Source organism: Enhydra lutris, unplaced genomic scaffold, assembly GCF_002288905.1.
Source record: "Enhydra lutris kenyoni isolate GAN:26980312 unplaced genomic scaffold, ASM228890v2 scaffoldscaffold19, whole genome shotgun sequence".
NCBI classification, from domain to species: Eukaryota; Metazoa; Chordata; class Mammalia; order Carnivora; family Mustelidae; genus Enhydra; species Enhydra lutris.
Window position 1 is genome coordinate 19645031 of NW_019154103.1, and position 5612 is coordinate 19650642.

Below are 5612 nucleotides of genomic sequence, written 5' to 3' on the forward strand. Positions count from 1 at the left end.
CAAAAACCTGTTAAATGTCCCAATGAAGATTTGAAGCTACCAAGGTCAAAGGTCAATCATCTGTTCTTTCATGTCCTGTTCCAACATTACCTCCGCAGCTGTTACTGACAATTCTGTAGCTATTTCTACCCCTTCAGCTCTATACTTTATGAATTTACACCAGCAGGTGTTCACCCCGTATTTTGGAGGGCCTTTACTATAATGAAAGAGTGTCACTGCTTCATTTTCTAACTCCTGCAAAAGGACAGGTCGTGGCTCCTAATGTGGTTCACAGAACTACTTTATCTCTTCATACCTTTCCATAGGGGTCTTTCCCTCATGTACACACATTTTGAGTTGCAATCAGTGGAAATTTTTTGGTAACATAATTTGCCTCACCCATATTTATTTTCAAAAAGTGATGGCCTCTTGCATCAGGAACTACGGAATGTGCTTTGCTTCCTATCAGGAGAAAGTCAAATTAAACAGCCAGCTTCTTGCTGTGGCAGGTGGGGGTAGGAAGACACCTACTCCACTGCCAAGCCTCTGTGGCCAGCCCACGGCACCTTGTATTCTAATCCCTTTATTTTTGTCCCCAGAACAAGAAGTCAGGTCTGTTGGCCTCCTGATACCTCACTATGATCAGGAAACTTAGTTGTGACAGCTCTGTCCTTTCTTTGGATCAAGGGATCCTGGAATCCAGTTTGAAATGAGAGAAGAGTCAGTGTCCTATGTAAAACACAGGTTGCAAACTTGCTTCCATTGTGCCTCCTTGGACCTGCCCTGGTACTAGGGCTGAGTCCCAGAGACCACCCCTTCCTGCAAGTTCCCCAACCACTAGCCCCACATCAAGTTCCAAAGGACCCCCGGAAGAAGAGCCTTCCAAAACTCAGGACAAAAGCTGGGAAAGTCCTGAACGAACTGGAATTGGGAACTCTGTTCTCAAAGCACCTTTGACAGCAGTATTTCCTGGTAAGAGCACAGAGGCAGAGTAACAAAACCTTCTTTCTAGTGACTCCCTCTTGTCTCTAGGGAGCTAGGAAGCAGCTGGAGCCAGGCCAAGATAATGATCCAGTGAGGAGTCTGGCTTTGTGACCAGTGCAGTGAAAACCCTCCCGGTCTGAGACAGTTTCTTCCGGAACCATTTGGCTGACTCACAGCTTCCTGACCTAAGCTCTAAAGAGTATGGCCTACACACAGGGTAACAATACTCTTTCTATTGCTTGTATCAGTTAGGATGTTTCTACCACAAGTAACAGACAACTCTATTCCAAATGATTTATAAAATAAAGGGATTGTATTGTTTCATAAAACGGAAAAGTCTAAAATAAAGAATTTCTCAAAAGATGTTTGGCTTGATGCTCTGTGAAGTCACCTAGGATTTAAAGTTTTCATTGTCTCCCTTACTTTTCATAGTTTTGCTCTGTCACAAGACAGGAGTCATAACCTCCAACAAAGGTTTGCTTTTTGTCACAAACTGGATCAAGCAAAATCTACAAGGCTGACTTCTTATGTCTAGCTCCTATATTTGTGCCTGGATCTCTGGTTCCACCAGTGTAAACCACTCACAAAACCCTGACTGTTCATTGGTTTCCAAAAACAAAGGGGCAAACAAAAATATCATTCTCCCCCAGCATTTAAGGAATCTAGCAAGGACTAAAGATTTGCAGGTAAAGGAGGGTTACCTCAAGACTTAAATGCTCCACACCTGGACACTCTCTCAATCTCCCAACACACATCCCAGCAATTTTCCTCTCTTTCAGGAACAAACCAGTCCTCACTGGCTTTTCTCCTTCTGTCAAAAGCCAGGGCACTAGTAGGCATGCTCCCCAGTGGTTAATAGAAGCATTTTCCTTTAAAAGGTGATTTAGCCCACGTTGAGGCATACTCCCACACCACACTCAACCAATAGGAGAAGGGCCCCCGCAGGGACTGAGGGATATCATGGGGCAATATAATCCCCTACTCCACCACCAAGCGTGGCCTCGGGATCCAGATCCTTCCACTGCAGTATGTCACCTGGGAGATGTTAAGAACAAACTCTTCTTGGATATTTCGATGACTTTTTGCAGTTTTCAACATTCATTCAGTTCCATTATTACACATTTTAACTGTTATAATGTAAATGTCTTTTGTTTTCTTTCTCTCAATTCGAATACATTCATACTACCTTATCGAACATGTAGTTTTATTCTATTAAGCGTGCAGTTGTATTTATGTATTATTCATTTATTACTTGAACAATCTAGGCTAACAAAGAATTATCCAGTGGCACTCCCAAGGACTTTTTGAAGAGACTTTAAAATAAATAAGTAAATACATACATATATAAATTCATTCTTCTTTCTTCAAAGTAGTGAGGCTTTTCCTCATAAGTATCATCAATGTCCCTCTTCAATTTTCAATTTTATTTATACATATGGCATTGTTATCTAGGCTCTTAACCTTTTTAAAAAGAGTTTACAAAAAGATTATCAAAAACTTCAAACCTCAGAAAGGATGAATACCCAACTTTTATCAACATGGATGGGACCGGAGGAGATTATGCTAGAGTGAAATAAGTCAAGCAGAGAGAGTCAATTATCATATGGTTTCACTTATTTGTGGAGCATAAGAAATAACATGGAGGACTTGGGGAGATGGAGAGAAGAAGGGAGTTGGAGGAAATCTGAGGGGGAGATGAACCATGAGAGACTATGGACTCTGAAAAACAATCTGAGGGTTTTGGAGGGGCGGGGGGTGGGAAGTTGGGTGAGCCTGGTGGTGGGTATTATGGAGGGCACATATGGCATGGAGCTCTGGGTGTGGTGCATAAACAATGAATTCTGGAACACTGAAAAGAAATTAAAAAATTAAAAATTTTTTTTTGTTTTTTTTTTAGATTTTCTGTATCTGACAGAATGAGAGATCACAAGTAGGCAGAGAAGTAGTCAGGCAGAGAGAGAGGGGAAAGCAGGCTCCCCACTGTGCAGAGAGCCCGATGCGGGGCTCGATCCCACGACCCTGAGATCATGACCTGAGCTGAAGGCAGAGGCTTAACCCACTGAGCCACCCAGGTGCCCCTAAAAAATTAAAAATTTAAAAAATATATTAATGAGAATCATTAGCACAAGATAAACATCTATATGTTTATTTTCCATATGGCGAATTTTAATTTATTTTACAACTAGTTCATTTTTATCATTTCTAAAAACTAGAAAAACAGATAAAAATAAAACGTTTTATATTTCAAAAAAAAAAAACTTCAACCCTGGGGACACCTGGGTGGCTCAGTCGGTTAAGCATCTGCCTTCAGCTCAGGTCATGATCCCAGGGTCCTGAGATGGAACCAGGCATGGGGCTTCCTGCTCAGCAGAGAGCCTGCTTCTCCCTCTGCCTGTGGCTCCCCCTGCTTCCCCTACTTGTGCCCTCTCTCTCTCTGACAAATAAATAAATACAATCTTGGAGAAAAAGGAAAACCTTCAATCCTGGGATGAAGTGGCCAATGGCTTGCAGAGCAACATGCCTAAGTTTTATTGTGACTACTGTGACACATACTTCACTCATGACTCCCTATCAGTGAGAAAGACACGCGGCAGTGGGAGGAAACACAAAGAGAACGTGAAAGACTAATATCAGAAATGGGTGGAAGATGGGGCGCCTGGGTGGCTCAGTGGGTTAAGCCTCTGCCTTCAGCTCAGGTCATGATCTCGGGGTCCTGGGATCGAGCCCCGCAACAGGCTCTCTGCTCAGTGGGGAGCCCGCATCCTCCTCTCTCTGCCGGCCTCTCTGCCTACTTGTGATCTCTGTCTGTCAAATAAGTAAATAAAATCTTTGAAGAAAAAAAAAAAAGAAAAGAAAGGAAAAGTGTAGAAGAGCACTCAGAGCTAGATGGACAAAACAACCGCTGCATTTCGACAAGGAGAGATACCTCCTACTCCATTCTCTGTTCCTCTTCCTGCAGGGCAATGATCCCACCTCCCCCTAGTCTCCCGGCTCCTCCTCGCCCTGGCATGAGGCCAGAGCCCCATATGGGGGGGTCCTCCCATGATGCCAGTGATGGACCCTCCTGGATGATCCCAGCGGGACCTGCTCCTGGAATGAGACCACCTATGGGAGGCTACATGCCAATGATGCCTGGGCCCCCAAAGATGAGACCGCCTGCCCGTCCCGTGATGGTGTCCACTCAGCCAGGAATGAATTTACCAGACAGATAGGACGGGCAGGAACCTCTTTATATTCATTTTATATTTGTTCTAGTTAACCAGGAAATCATGGTGCTGTGACTGGGTGTTTTCTAACAGGAGGATAGGGAAGACTTGTATCCCCTTCCTATCAAAGAGAGTTGTTTTTGCAGGGGAGTAGTGGGACCAAAAAAAAAAGGCAATTTTCATTTGTATTGTGAAATGTGAAAATAAAATTTTCAACTGTGTTACTTAAAAAAGGAAAAAACGTCAATCCAACTCTCATGAGCTATCTCAGATTTCACACAATGAATTTGAATTAGTCAAGTTTTACTCAGTGTCATTTACATAAATTCACTCATTCATTGTTAAAAACCTAGTATGAGGTTACATTTGCACTGTCTCTTAAAAATTGCATTCTTAAACTGAATTTGCGAATATTAAAAAGGAAGTTTGAAACATGGTTTAACGTTGGAGACAAAGATGACTGGAGACATTTTGGTGGAAAGCGTGCTTTCACACGCAGGTGGCAGGCTCGCCCACGCACTCCTGTACCGTTGCCAGACCAGGCCAGCCTGGCTCCCCATCAGACCCTCTCACTGTCACGCCTTGCACATTTCCTAGCTGCGCACAGTCCCCTCCCCAGTGAACACTACTCCGGCCTCTGCTTGTGGCCAGGGCTAGAATGAACAGACCCTCCGTGGGACATGGTAATACAAGTGAAGAGTGCACGTGACCAACCAGCTTTGCAGCATTTAACATGAAGCAAGATGCAGATGGAAGGCTGGGTCTCCCTGACAACAGACAGCTTCAACAACGGTGTCCAATATAAGGCCAAGTGTTGGCAAGGGTGTGTAATGAAGTAATCTGCTTTGTCCATTTCATAGTCTAAATTGTACTCTCTAACCAAGGGTACTTCAGCCATTTTTATCATCACCAGGATTAAAGTAAACGATAAGAAAAAAAAATCATAGTTAAGTTTGGCCCAAACCTGCCCTAAGAGAGACCTGAACAAGCACCTGGAGAGTTGCTTGGCCCAGAAATAGTGTTGTTTCTTTTAACACATACCTATCGCTCTGCCTGACCCATGTTTGATACAGTCTTGAAAGAGAGAGAGAAGAGACAGAAATTATTGAGACAGAGAATTGGACTCTGTCTCCATGATACCAAATCAAGAACTGCCTCCTTTGGGGTGCCTGGGTGGCTCAGTTGTTAGGTGTCTGCCTTTGGCTCAGGTCAGGATCCCACGGTCCTGAGATGGAGTCCCACATTGGACTTCCTGGTTCTCCCTCTCCTACTCCCCCTGCTTGTGTTCTCTCTCTCGTTCTCTGTGTCAAATTAATAAATAAAATCTTACTTAAAAAAAAAAAAAAGAACTGCCTCCTTCTACATCTTTCATCACCACCTGGGAGATGCTGTTGGCACACCCCAGAGCAGACTTCACTTAAAATAAGTATCACTTAGGCACAC

The 5612-nt window shown here is 43.6% G+C and overlaps 1 pseudogene; it reads left to right on the forward strand.

Annotated features, from left to right (window-relative positions):
* Positions 1-3480: 3480 nt before the first annotated feature.
* LOC111148451 lies at positions 3481-4175 on the forward strand (annotated as a pseudogene).
* Positions 4176-5612: the final 1437 nt, after the last annotated feature.